Here is a 14413-nt window from a genome sequence, read left to right as displayed (position 1 = left end):
CTTTATGAGTGTTTGTGTGTAAGTGTAATATATGTTATAGATTAAATACTAGCAATTAAGGATATTTCTTGAGCTGCCTCTCATCTATTTGTATTTTAACCAAAATTTACGGGAAATAGCTGAAGCACTGTTTCAAAAACCTGCCTCCAATAACACATTAGCAGCTGAGGCTGGAAAGCAGCATTTTCTGCCCACTTTCTGAGGCTTTTTAATATAACTTAATCAAATTATGCTCATTTTTTGCTTTCACTTCCGGACTCAGCTGCAGCCCTTTAGTTCACCACGCAAAAACTTCCCTTAACTAGAATCACCTGATCAGGTGAGTCAGCAGTCTGCAGACTCACCACTTCTAATGACCAAAGGCTGGTGTTTTACCCTCCTTTAAAAGGACATAGCCTAGCAGTAGTGCCCTGATTTGGACGTTGAGCAGCCAGGCAGCGACTCAGCCGTATTCAGACCCTGGGAGGGAGATGGTTGGTTTTGTCTGCTTTGTTTTTTTGTCTTCTGTTTCTGTAGAGAAGGCATTGTGGAAGGACATGGAGGAGAGAGGAGTGATTTTGCGGGACCCAGGCTTAGGCAGGTCAGGAAAGCTAGGCAAATCCAAATATGACCACACCATGGGTGGGAATCAGGGGGAGTGGGGGAAGGGTTGAGGGGTTCTAGAGCCCCTCCTGGGCAGAGAAAAGCCCAGGGTCCCCCTACCCAGTCCACCCTGTGACTTCAGATGGGGAAACCCAGGCTTAAAGTTGGGTAAGTGTTGGGGGCCAGAGTGAGGTACTCCGCCCGTGACAAAGGTCATGAGGAAGGAGGCTCGACATACGCAAAGGCGGGATCGAGCCTCAGGAGTCCCCCTGGAACTCCTTGAGCATCTACCCCCATAACCAGAGCCTGCCTATTTTACTACTTTGTGCTCTTACCTACACCTCTGACTTTACAGGGGGCTGTCCCCCACCACCTCTTTTGGAGAAGGAGTTAACCTAGAGCTCCAGTCAATAAAAACTCTTGGGTGTGACAAGAGTGTTTTAACCTACAAACTCCTCTGAAGGTTCTCTAGCCTGCCTGACAGGCTTGTCCAGCCACATGTGATTGCTCACAGCCTCCCAACCGTGAGAGGCACGAGATGCTTTAAACCTTCTAAAAACAGGTTCCTTAGAAAAGTTAGAAAACTATTAGTATAAGTATAATGGGCTGATTAGAAATTGTATTGGTGAAGGGTTTTTCATTTGTTGAGCCAATGTTTGTTGCTAAGTCTCCACATCCCCTGCCCTTACACACATTAATGAATATATAGAAGAAATAAGTATTAACCTTTGATATTAATCACGTTAGACCTTAGGCTAAGTAAATTCTTTCCTTAACTAAAACCCACTACACCGTCACCCTATAGGAATGTAACTTTATTTGGGTGGTGTCTGTTTTGAGAATAATCACCCCTGGAGAAATAAGTGTCCTGGTTGACCGCTGTCACAAGGAGAGGGTCATAAATTGTCAGCAGGCCCCCCTGGCCAGAAGATGATGTAACACCCCTAAGACCTCTGTATACATTTGTATGAAGCACCTGACTTTGATAAAAGTCAGGACTGCTGACCCCGAGTGACTTTTGCATAACATCTCAGTGTATAAAAGTAGACCATGGAAAATAAAGAATTGGAATCAGTTTCTCGAAATACTGGTCTCCCCATGTCGCTCTCTCTCTCACTCTGGTTGAGTCTCCATCTGGAGCTCGGAACCCGCCATGCTTACTAATTATGCCTGGGCTTCTAAGATCCGACCAGGGAGGCCTCAGTGTCTCCTCTCCTTCAGGAGAACGGAAGGACGCCTGCAGCCTACGTAAGTGGTGCAAACTTCTTGTCTTGAAGTTTTATTGGTCTCCCGCGTAAACCAAGCTACTCAGCCTCTTTTCTCCACTGAATTTTCCTACTGAGCTATCCTCATCCTATTACTTTTTATATCTTTGATAAAATATTTAAATAAATAGGTCGCCGATGCCATCCCCGCTTCGAATACCCTGGATCAGCCGGGGCAGGACCCCGGCAGGTAAGGGGTTGGGCTTCATTCATAGCTCGGTAGGTAAAGAATCTACCTGCCATGCAGGAGACCTAGGTTCGATTCCTGGGTTGGGAAGATCCCCTGGAGAAGGGAATGGCAACCCACTCCAGTACTCTTGCCTGGAGAGTTCCATGGACAGAAGGGCCTGGAAGGCTATAATCCATGGGGTCGCAATAGTTGGACATGACTTAGCGACTAAACTACCACCACAGACATCAGGAAGGGACAGGAGGCAGGGAGGATACAGGAAAGTGCGGTGGGAAAACCTTGTAGCTCTAGATGGTACCTCTCTCCCCGACTCCCAGAAGCCTGCTGCCATCACACCTGAGTGCCAGTGCCAGCATCCATACCGTTAAAAGCAATACACCTGTAGAGAGACCCTCACCCAGTCAGAACTGTGTGTCTGTGGACCAGTCCCCATGTGAGCCCCTTAAGGTGGAGGCCCAGAACTGGGACACGTGACTCCTCAGAGCCCTTTCCTACCTCTGAGCCAACCTGAGTGGCCACTCACAGCTCACTCTTCACTAGGATGGAGAGAGGTACTCTCAAGTCAGGAGGGGATTTGGCTGAAGTTGGTGTTCAGTAAGTAGGTGCTTGGCTGGGTCTGGAATGGGATTATTGTGCAATTTTTCTTTTTTTGGGGGGAGGGGGCTTATTTATATACTCTTACACTCTTACATTTCTATAACAAATGGGTATAATTTCCATAAAAATCAAATGTTAACCCCATCCTCCACCCCACCCTGGTTATGCACAAAAACCATTGCTCATTGTTGAAAGTCTAACATCTTTAACAGGACCACAGTTACCCACAGCTTGCACTCAACTCAGCTTTTTCACCTTTTATCATTAGCCTTCAATCCATCCCACAGATCTAATATGTACTCATTAATCTTTTCTGGTACCTTTGCATCCTCCAATGCCAAAATCGTCATCCTTTAAGGCCCAAACTCAGCATTACCTTTTTAAATAAAATCTTTCCTCATCTGTCCTACTGAAAGCAAAACTTCTTTCTGTGTTTCCCATCCTTTTGTTGTTCAATAATTGTATGTAAATTGTTGGTCATACAATAGACATTTGTAGGTATAACTTGCTCTTTCTTAGTGGACTACAACTGAAGATTCTTCACCTTTGGCTAACCTATAAAGTATTTTTACATTCACCAATCTTTTATCCTTAAAAGACTGGGGAGAAGGGAAGAGAATCAATATATATTTAATGCCAACTATCTGTCAGGATTCCAAATCCTGAAAGATGATACTGTGAAAGTGCTGCACTCAATATGCCAGCAAATTTGGAAAACTCAGCAGTGGCCACAGGACTGGAAAAGGTCAGTTTTCATTCCAATCCCAAAGAAAGGCAATGCCAAAGAATGCTTAAACTACTGCACAATTGTACTCATCTCACACGCTAGTAAAGTAATGCTCAAAATTCTCCAAGCCAGGCTTCAGCAATATGTGAACCGTGAACTTCCTGATGTTCAAGCTGGCTTTAGAAAAGTCAGAGGAACCAGAGATCAAATTGCCAACATCTGTTGGATCTTGGAAAAAGCAAGAGAGTTCCAGAAAAACACCTATTTCTGCTTTATTGACTATGCCAAAGCCTTTGACTGTGTGGATCACAATCAACTGTGGAAAATTCAAGAGATGGGAATACCAGACCACCTGACCTGCCTCTTGAAAAATCTGTATGCAGGTCAGGAAGCAACAGTTAGAACTGGACATGGAACAACAGACTGGTTCCAAATAGGAAAAGGAGTTCGTCAAGGCTGTATATTGTCACCCTGTTTATTTAACTTACATGCAGAGTACATCATGAGAAACACTGGACTGGAAGAAACACAAGCTGGAATCAAGATTGCCGGAAGAAATATCAATAACCTCAGATATGCAGATGACACCACCTTTATGGCAGAAAGTGAAGAGGAAATCAAAAGCCTCTTGATGAAAGTGAAAGTGGAGAGTGAAAAAGTTGGCTTAAAGCTCAAAATTCAGAAAACGAAGATCATGGCATCCGGTCCCACCACTTCATGGGAAGTAGATGGGGAAACAGTGGAAACAGTGTCAGACTTTATTTTTCTGGGCTCCAAAATCACTGCAGATGTTGACTGCAGCCATGAAATTAAAAGACGCTTACTCCTTGGAAGGAAAGTTATGACCAACCTAGATAGCATATTCAAAAGCAGAGACATTACTTTGCCAACAAAGGTTCATCTAGTCAAGGCTATGGTTTTTCCTGTGGTCATGTATGGATGTGAGAGTTGGACTGTGAAGAAGGCTGAGCGCCGAAGAATTGATGCTTTTGAACTGTGGTGTTGGAGAAGACTCTTGAGAGTCCCTTGGACTGCAAGGAGATCCAACCAGTCCATTCTGAAGGAGGTCAGCCCTGGGATTTCTTTGGAAGGAATGATGCTGAAGCTGAAACTCCAGTACTTTGGCCACCTCATGCGAAGAGTTGACTCATTGGAAAAGACTGTGATGCTGGGAGGGTTTGGGGGCAGGAGGAGAAGGGGACGACAGAGGATGAGATGGCTGGATGGCATCACTGACTCGATGGACGTGAGTCTGAGTGAACTCCGGGAGTTGGTGATGGACAGGGAGGCCTGGCGTGCTGCGATTCACGGGGTCGCAAAGAGTCAGACACGACTGAGGGACTGATCTGATCGGATCTGATCTGTCAGGTGGGGCTTCCCTGGTGGTTCAGTGGTAAAGAATCCACCTGCCAATGCAGAAGACACAAGTTTGTTGCCTGGGTCAGGAAGATCCACTGGAGAAGGAAACGGCAGCCCACTCCAGTATTCTTGCCTGGGAAATCCCATGGACAGAGGAGCCTGGCGGGCTACAGTCTGAGGGATCACAAAGTCAGACATGATTTAGTGACTGAACAATAATAGCATGTGTCGGGCTCATGCAGGGTGTTTGAAGCTACCTCAACCTGGAAAGCATTCTTCTATATCCATTTTATGTTAGGTTTAAAAAAAAAAAAAACTGAGCTCACAAAGAATCAGTGACTTATCAGGGTCATAAACTAGCAAATACATGCCTGAGATTCTGAACTCTGAAAGTGGAGTCACTCAGTCGTGTCCAACTCTTTGCGATCCCGTGGACTATAGCCTACCAGGCTTCTCTGTCCATGGGATTCTCCAGGCAAGAATACTGGAGTGGGTTACCATTTCCTTCTCCAGGGGATCTTCCCGACCCAGGGATCGAACCCAGGTCTCCTGCATTGGAGGCAGACGCTTTAACCTCTGAGCCACCAGGGAAGCCCAAAATCATAATTATACATCTACCAACATATAAGGGTTGGATTAAATGATGTAATTTACATCATTTACATGTAAAATACAATAAATTTACATTCATTATATGTAAAACTCCACTCAAGAAAATTTTCTAGCATGTTAGAATAACACTTGGGAGGATTTTTGAGCCAGAAAAGACTTTAAACATCATTTAATCCAACCTTTATAGATGAGAGATATGCTCAGAGGGATAAATTTCCCTGTGTTTAGACCTAGTTAGTAGATGAACCAGGATTAAAATCCAGTTGGAGGCAGTATAGTGAAGTGGTTAATACTATGGTCCTTGGAATCAGCACTGGTTCCAATCATAGCTCTGGCACTTAATGACTGTGTGTAACCTACAAAGATTTACAAAGCTAATCTTTATTTTCTCAATCTTAAACGAGTGATAAAGCCCTACAGTGCTGTGAGAATTAAATGTAACACTGCACAGCAGAAAGTAAGCAATAACAAATACTAGGTATTCTCTCATCTCCTGCCTCACTGTCCACTCTTCTTTGCAGGATAGCATATTGCCTTTTGTGCATGGGTTGTGGAGTGGACATTACATTCCAGGGTCAAAGTGAGTAATGATTAAATGTGCATTTATTTATCTGGTAAGTCCCTTTAAAAAAAAAATACATGTACAAATACTTCTCTGTGGATAAATAACTTTTAAAAAGTTCATTCAATAAACATCTATTGAGCCCATAGTACATACCAGATGCTGAGTATGAAACAAACAAAATAGATAAACTCTCAACCTTCATAAGCACTGAAATTTGGCGGGGAAAAAAAAATCACTGAGATCTACCTGCGGGATGTGCAAAGCAAATATTATTCACAGAGAAGTCAATACGATGTAATGGACATTAGCGTTTGAAATGAGCTGTACACATATACCTGTGTTTTTTTGTAAAACCAGTTATTCTTTAGAATTAAGTTCTAGATCATTTCTAGTACTGGTCATTTCAACTAGATTTTAGTAAATTCCTTGAAAACTAAACTATTCTATTTCTTTACATACAGTAGACTATTGGAAAGGGCAGGTTTAGTTAAGCACACTTGATAACATATGCTAATCATTGTCTGTTTCAGGGTTACATGAGTGGAAAAGAATAGTTTTCTAAGAGCTAGTAGATAGTAATTCCTTACTGGGCATCACAAAGTTCAGTTTTATGAATTTGTGCTCATTTATTCATTTTCTCTCTTTCTACATACACACACAAATAGAAGCTGACTAAACAGATAGCTGATACTCTGGTCTTAGAGTCACTAATAATACACTGATGGTCTCTAGATTGCTTGTATTTGTTTGAGTAAGGGTGATAAAACTGGCTAAGGATAAATAAAAAAAGAATTTGGATTACTCATATGTCAAAATTCTTTGTAGGGATTCTTTAAATCCCTAACACATTCCTTAATCTTTAACACATTAAGGAATTGATTCCTTAACTCCTTAAATCTCTTATACTCAAGTTTTGCTATCCATTTGACTTTGGAATGTGATATACTACCCAATTTTACTGGAGAGTGAAAAGAATGATTTTGTCATTTATGAAAGGAAGTAGACAGCATAGTAAAAAGAGCCCAAGCTTGGAGTTTCCCTGAAACTGGGTTCAAATCTCAACTGCCATTTAATTGTATAACTTGTAAGAACATCTGAGTCTCAGTATAAAATGTTTGCAAAATGGGGATAATACGATTCTCTTTGTAGAACTGTAGAAAGTTTAAATAAAATGATAAATGTAAAGTACCTGGCAGATAGCAGCTATTTGTGGCTAACATTAGTGGCTGGCTATATTAATTTGAAAAGAGGTCACAAATCAAGAGCAATGATTTAAAAAAAACCCAAAACACTGCCTATCTGGTAACTAGTTGTTATATAAAAACAAGGTACCTTTCTTAAATTATTTATAATCCTTGCAACTGAAGAAATAAGGAAAAACCACAAGATTCAATAAAAATGACAAAATTGGGACCAAATGAGGTTACAAAATTTCGAATTGTTGATCAACTAGGAGATAACATGCTTCCATACTCTCAAAAGATAATAAAGCATTTGCCTGATGCATCAGGGTCCTTGAATTGAACATATTGCATTTTTCTTTATGGTAGTTATTGCTAGAACTCTATGTAGAACTGACTGGGGGTAAAAAAAAAAAATCAAGCAGCTGCTTATGGAACACGTGATTGTTTCAGTGAAAGGTGGTAAGTGAAAACTACTTACCTGAACAAACTGCATGACTCAAGAAAGAGAAGTCACCAAAAAAAGCTTCTCTCATCACATTTTTAAAATCTTCTACTACATGGGCACATTTCCTCACATTACCTTTACATCGGAAGCAAATTCTGCTCAGACCCCCATCTAAAATTCTCCTGAAGGTTTCATTAGGAAGCCTGGAAGAATGCAGAGGCACTCCTTTCTGAAAGAACATCTATTCCTGACTACTCCTTTCCAAAAGGTAAAAATGTGTATCTAAAACCCACGCATGAAATTTTGAGCTTGTTCTGCTATCTCAATTAGCTCATAGAACAAAGACCATTCTCACCCTATTTAAACCGCGGCGGTATCGCTGAGTTCTCAATCAGGAACGACCCCCAACCCGACCCCCTCATCCCACTTCCAAAAATAGAAAAGGTGAGCTCTTCAGCCAGCTGCTTGTCTCCCCGGCACTGCACCCCAAGATGAAGGAAACCATACTCGGGAAAAAGATGGTAAAGCAGCTCTCGAAAATCAAGGGTGACCACCACCCTGCCTGTGGGAGAGTGTGAACACTCCTTGACCACCTCTACAGACACTCTCCTAAAAGAGGTCGCAGTAGACGGTGTCTTCTGTCTTACCCAGGGGCACCTGGGGACCCGAGGTCGAGTTCCGAGCTGGAGACAGAAACTGTGAACTGAGAAGATGGTAAAGTCGGAATCTCAAGGCCTTGTCCTGCAGCACAGAGGGTCAAGAGCCAACGGGGTTGGATGGGGACTCCGAGTTCAACCTTTTCCCGCTTAACTTCTCGGTCAGATCAAGATGCTGCACGGAGTCTCGGGTGGACGGAAATACCAGGTCCAGGAGGCAACCCAGAAAAAAATAATAACTCACCAGTCTCCCAACCTTCGGCGCGGTGCTAGCAGGAGCTTGGCCCGCGAGTCCGGATCCAGCCGGGGAACCTGCTTGGAAGACCCTGACGACAGCTCGAGAGCGTCACTGACAACCACCCGGAAGTGTCACAATCGCTTCCGGAGCCGCGGAGCGCGCGGCGGGAAATTATTTCCCAGAGCCCGGATTCGTGAAGCCACTGGTGCCGCAGCGGCAGTCTTCGTCCCGCCTGTCAGGGGCCGCTCCGCGGAGGCAGCAGCCCCAGAAACCCCGGCCGGGAAGGTAAAGGGCCTCAGCCCTGAAGACGCGGTGTTCACCCTGACCGTGTGGGGGTGTTTCCTCCTCAAGTTTCGGCGGCGTCCGAGATGTGAGGCTGTGGGAAGGCGCCGGGGCAGGGGAGCGGCGACTGCACTTGCCTCTGGCGCTTCCCGCGGCCGCGGCTTGCCCGCGTCGGTGGGGTCGTGCGGCGGCGGGCAACGGGCCCCCCGGCGCCTCTGCTTGTGCGGGCGGCTGGAGCGGCTTCCCATGCCTTCCGTTTTCGCAGCTCGTTCTACTGCCGGGAAGGCGCTAGGCCACTCGCGTCTCTCGTTTCCATAGAACCGCCTGGGACGCGTCTCCCCGAGTCCCGGCTTCTTGGCTGCTTTTCCATAACTTAGCGTCAGTGCAGGTGGTTGGGAATTCCCCCAGGCCCACCTTCCTATGAAAAGGCAAATGCCGTCGTTTATTTATTTTTCCTTCTTCCTGGTAGAATTATAAACAAATCTCAAACGGTTCAAGAACGTCTCTCTGCGGCTCCTGTAGGCCTTGAAATACGCACATACACACTCACACGTCTCCCTAAAGACGGCGGGGGTTGGGGCGGGCTGTGTTTCTGGGGATTATGGTATCTCAGCTGTTTGAAGGCAGGGACCAAGGCGAAGGGATTATCCTGAGATTCCGCACCCCCCGCCCCAAAGCCTCTCTGATTAAATATTGACAGAAAACTTGTTATGTTTTGAGTACTTCCTTTCAAGATTTGACCCGGAAATCAGATGAAACTTGATTTTGGAAGCGTCAAGCTCTTCTGTACGAATGAATATCCTATACCAGAAAGAACAGAACAGTTATCGTTAAGACACAAGGAATGAAAATTTAAACCTAATTTCCAGTGTAGGTGTGACAGGCTCTTGTGTCTTATAAACTTTTGGGGACTTGTGTTATTATGTTATGCCTCATTTCCTAGAAGTACCTATTGATGCACAAGGTGTTCCCATTTTTGGCAAGTTTGACGAACCCGTCCTGCAGGTGTTTAGGTGGATTTTTATAAGGGAGTTACCTTGATTATGTCTAAGTTAACTCCGTGTTAATTTAAATGAACTAGGATGTTTTAAGTACTTGAATATTGAAGATAGCCTTCAGTAATGCAAAATATGCTCTTAGATCTGTTTTCTAAGTAGATTTTCTTTTTCATTATTGACTGTGGTTTAATTATATCATTTAACATTTTCTTGCTTCCTTAAAGCAGAAAGCATAAATCATGTAAAACGGTCTTTGAAAACGTGGTCAGATGTGGGTTTTTTCATAGTCGAGATTAAGAACTCTGAAGACTTCCACTAATGTCCAAAAACGTTTTTAAGAAAACCAATAGTATAACTAACTAGACAGTATTTGCCTGGTTAATTACTCTAAATACACTATTTCAGGGAAACATTTTAAAAATAAAATCAGTAATTCCATATAGGCTCTGAAAAAACAACACTCTTTCTCAAAAATATAAATTAGAACAGTATGTTACTTGACTCTCCTTAAATATGCTAATAGGAAATATGTGCTCTAAAATTTACTATGTACTATTTCTTACCTTTTAAAGCCTCTTACTGCTTAAAAGTAGAATATTCCTGAGACTTTTAAATTCACTTACTTCTTACTTTCTTGATACCAGAATTACTTTGAAATAAACTGTTTTGTTTTTGATGGAGGAGAAAAGCCCATATGAATTAGTCTAGTGAATCATTAATACCAAATCCACTTTGAGAGGAAAATAATGAAAACTTTTCATAAGAAAAAACTGGCACTCTTTGGATTGTTCCTAAAAACGCTTTGAAATTTTAGACACTGATATTATTTTTCTGAAATTAAATTGTAATTAGTATAGATATTTTCAGTGCTAACAACTGTCTCTTCACCCTCACAGTAGATTCCTTATCTTATGAGGTTTCTCTTTGCTTCTCTGAAAGTAGGTTACTTTTTAAAATTATAATGTTAAAAGTATCTAACTAGATTCTGAAATTAAAGTCAAAGTGTATTGTAGAAAAGGCATATAGTTTTTGCAGACAGAGACTTAGATTTTGAATGTTGATTTCTCCATTTTCTAGCTATGTACCCTTGAGCTACTTTTTAATCTCTCAGGTACCCCATTCTCATCTGTACAAGAACTGTAAATAGCACTTTAATTTTTAAGCAGAAAATGAACATTTATGAAGTAAATAAACCCCAGAATCCTGCTACGTCAATCTTAAACTGTTTGCTCCTATTAAGTAATACAAAGTTCCTAGAATACTAAAGCAGCTGTGACTTCATCCCCCATGGCTAACCAATGTCTTCTGTCCATCTTTTATCCCTCAGCATCTCTTTCATTCACCTTGCTTCCCTTAAGGCCCCTTTATCCCTAAAATTAACATCTCTAGTCCAACCTATGCCTTGTATAGTGCCCAAATAGATTGGATATCTCCCCTGAGTCCTCATTTTGTCCTCTCCACAGTCACTTTGCTGCTACTTCTCCATTTCTTCCCTGTACTGCTAGATCAGTCATCAAAGAGACTGATATGACTGCTTCTTTCCCAAACAATGTCATTGAGGTAAAGATATCCCTGAAGTCTCACCATTGGTGACCTTAGTCAAATAATTAATTTACTCACTCATGTCCCTGATCTTTGAAGGATGGGACAGGAAAAGATACTATAGCTTTAAAAGAAAAAAAAAAAAATTGTAATGCTCAGGTGAATTATATTAAGCCAAAAAGCCTAATATGGCTCCTAGGCCAAGAGGCTGCAGAATTCCTAAACTCCATTTGATGTTATAGCGTTCAGCCAAATGGGATTTTACTCTCACAGTATGAGTTCTGTAGTTTGGGTATTACTTTTGTAGTGTTGGTTAAACTGAGATCCAGCACTTTGACTTTTCTCAATTTGAATATTATTTACTTTGCCAGTTAAATGCTTTGGATCCCTGATCTTTGAAGAAGGGAACAGGAAAAGATACTGTAGCTTTAAAAAAAAAATGTTTTTTTCTTTTCTAAAGCCCAGCTGACTTATATTAAGCCAAAGGCCTGATTTGGCTTCTAGGCCAAGCGTGCATGTACATGTGTGCTCAATTGTGTCCCAACTCTTTGTGACCCGATGGACTATAGCCCGCCAGCTCCTCTGTCCGTGGAATTTTCCAGGCAGGAATACTGGAGTGGGATGCCATTTCTTCCTCCAGATCTTCCCTGACCCAGGGATCAAACCTGTATCTCGGGAATTGGTAGGCGGATTCTTTACCACTGAGCCACCTTTGAAACCTCATAGGGGAAGAGGGTGCAGATTTTAATAGCATTTGGAGCCAAACAGGATTTTACTCAAACAAAATGAGTTCTGTGATTTGTGTATTCCTTTTATAGTGTTGATTACATTGACTTCAGTTTTAGTAGTATTTACTTTCCCAATTAAATGCTGTTAGATAAGAGAAGCCCTGAAAATCTTTTAAAACTCTTTAATTCAAAGCACCAATATGGATTGGGTTTAAGGCTTAGTATGTCCTTTCCAAAAGAAGGAGGTTTTAATGGTGATTTTCCTTAGGTTTAAAATCAAAATAGTTCACTGAAGAGCAAACATTAAGAAACTACTAGTTTTCAACCCATTGCCTTAAAATGGCAAAATATTCAGTAGTGTAGAAAAAGACCATCATATAAAAGATACAGACTATATAAATTTTTATTTTTTAATTTTTTTTACACACATCCATAAAACCTTCAAGTCAGATCCTTCCCCTGTCCCAAATATTAACAGTGGTATTATAAAGGAATTAAAGATTTTAACCTTTCTATATACTTTGTAGTATTTTTCAAATTTTCTATCATCATGTATTAATTATAATTAAAACATAAATCAGTAAAAGTTATTTTGAGGGAAATTTTAATTCTTAAATACAAACATAAGTTAAACTTTTTAATAAATACCTTATTTATCTTAGTTAATAGCATACAGTTTTTAAGATGCATTATGTTCTCATATTTCTATAATAATCTGTCTAATCATAAAAGAAAAATTATAATGCAGAGTAGAGTAGGGAAGGTTTATCCTTATTTTCCAATCCCAGACCTCTTTAAGCAACCTTGCACTTCTTTTTGGCATACTTTTCTCTTTCACCCAACTGTTACACCCTGGTCTTACATACTCTTTCCCATACCATACCTTTCTATTCATATCACTATTCTTGCCTCTATTTCTTTGAGTTCTCTTAAAATATTCTGTTTCATATTCTTCAAAGGTGTTCTAGCTATGTATCATTTTGTAAAGAATTTATAGACCTAAAAAGCTAGTATACAGTGTCCTTAATTATGATGAGTGCTATAGGTTAATTTGCATTTTTAACTGGCGCCAACTGCAGAGGAATGTCAGGCATCAAGGATAGGCCCATGTGGGAGATATTTTGGGAAAGTCCACACCACAGGGACAGTTGCTTGTTCTTTGTAAATGCCAGCTCTGTTCTAATTCATTATTTCCTTAGTTGTGTGTATTATATGATTCAAGGTAAGCAACTAGATTCCTTTTTAATTATTGCAAAAGTTTTGAAAATTAATATAAGAGCATCTTCTTTAACTGAAAATCTCATGTATAATTTTAAACTTTTTGACAGTAAAGATAATGCATTTAACTTAAAAATGAATGCTGTGGGGTTTTTTGTTGTTTTTCTTTTCCTGTTATTATCTTAGGGTAGTATCTTCTGTGTGAAGACATCAAGGATTACCCCCTACAAGTTCTAGAAAAATATCTAATTTCTGGAAATACTACTGGAACAATTATATCGCAGTTTATTTACCTTATTTCCTGAGGGAAGACTTCTAGCAGTTAGCTCTTCATCCTCCGTATCCCAGAACCTATTACCAGCACAAAACTTCACTTTGAATTATCTGGGTAATTGATAGGTATTAACACCAGTTTTGTATAGTACTTTCTTTGGGTTCACTGGTATATCAGGCTATTATTTATTGTTTTCTTACTCCTGTAGGATCATAGGAAGAGACATTAAGCCACTAATTTTTTAAGTATAAACAAATACTTAATATCTATGTATGTATATGTCTATTCCTACAAATATAGATAACTATTTTCCCTTGTAACTATATGACTTAGACCTGTGGTTATTAGTTTATCATATGATGTGATGTTAAGAAGGATTGCTAAATGTATTGTGAATTCTGTTCAAGTAGATCATTTTATTATAGGACTCTATTAGATTAATGGAATTTGTTCTTTAAAAAAAAAAAAAAACTGCTAGTTATTGTGTGCCATCACTGTGATTTGAGATTCTTTGGAAATTTAGCTAATAGCACAGTTTTTCTGATAAACTTGTTAATTTTCTATGTTTTGATTTGTTTTTTAACACTTATATTTTCATGCGCTTTGAATCAGGAAGTCTAACTTCTTTACCTGTGTTTCTTATTCACTTTTCCTCTTTGCTTGTTTAATATCAGTTTCATTTTCATTGTTTTTCAAAGGAAAGAAGTTGCTTTAAAAAGGTTTTCTTGATTTCTACCACTGAGCACAGTTGGTCCTGTTTTCCTTTTACTGTGGACTCGTGCTTTGATAGAAAAGGCTGTTAAATATCCAAGGCGGCTGTATTTATTCCATCATAAGGACAGTATGATTTAGGATGGAAACTTGGCATTGTATACAACTCTAATAAGTCCAAATCGTTTAATAATTTGTACATCAATCTAAAATACGTTAAAATGTCACCTTGTTAATAAT

At 40.5% G+C, this 14413-nt stretch overlaps 2 protein-coding genes across 8 annotated transcripts in view; one reads left to right on the top strand and one right to left on the bottom strand.

Moving 5' to 3' along the window:
- Positions 1-8535, bottom strand: part of KIAA0825 (KIAA0825 ortholog) — a 428728-nt gene extending 420193 nt beyond the window's left edge. For 2 of the 3 annotated variants that reach the window (XM_027545600.1, XM_027545602.1), the window contains exon 1: positions 8427-8535. The gene's annotated coding sequence lies outside the window, so the exon portion shown is untranslated. The remainder of the gene's footprint in view (positions 1-8426) is intronic. The other variant, XM_027545601.1, reaches the window with a different exon arrangement.
- Positions 8536-8599: 64 nt separating this feature from the next.
- SLF1 (SMC5-SMC6 complex localization factor 1) overlaps positions 8600-14413 on the top strand; it is a 69937-nt gene continuing 64123 nt past the window's right edge. The window contains exon 1 of one of the 5 annotated variants that reach the window (XM_027545603.1): positions 8600-8705. The gene's annotated coding sequence lies outside the window, so the exon portion shown is untranslated. Of the gene's footprint in view, positions 8706-13397; positions 13588-14413 lie in introns of those variants that run through there. The other 4 variants (XR_003511730.1, XM_027545607.1, XM_027545605.1 and 1 more) reach the window with 4 other exon arrangements.

This window comes from Bos indicus x Bos taurus, chromosome 7 (genome assembly GCF_003369695.1).
Source record: "Bos indicus x Bos taurus breed Angus x Brahman F1 hybrid chromosome 7, Bos_hybrid_MaternalHap_v2.0, whole genome shotgun sequence".
Lineage (NCBI taxonomy): Eukaryota > Metazoa > Chordata > Mammalia > Artiodactyla > Bovidae > Bos > Bos indicus x Bos taurus.
This window is presented reverse-complemented; position numbering and strand designations above follow the sequence as displayed.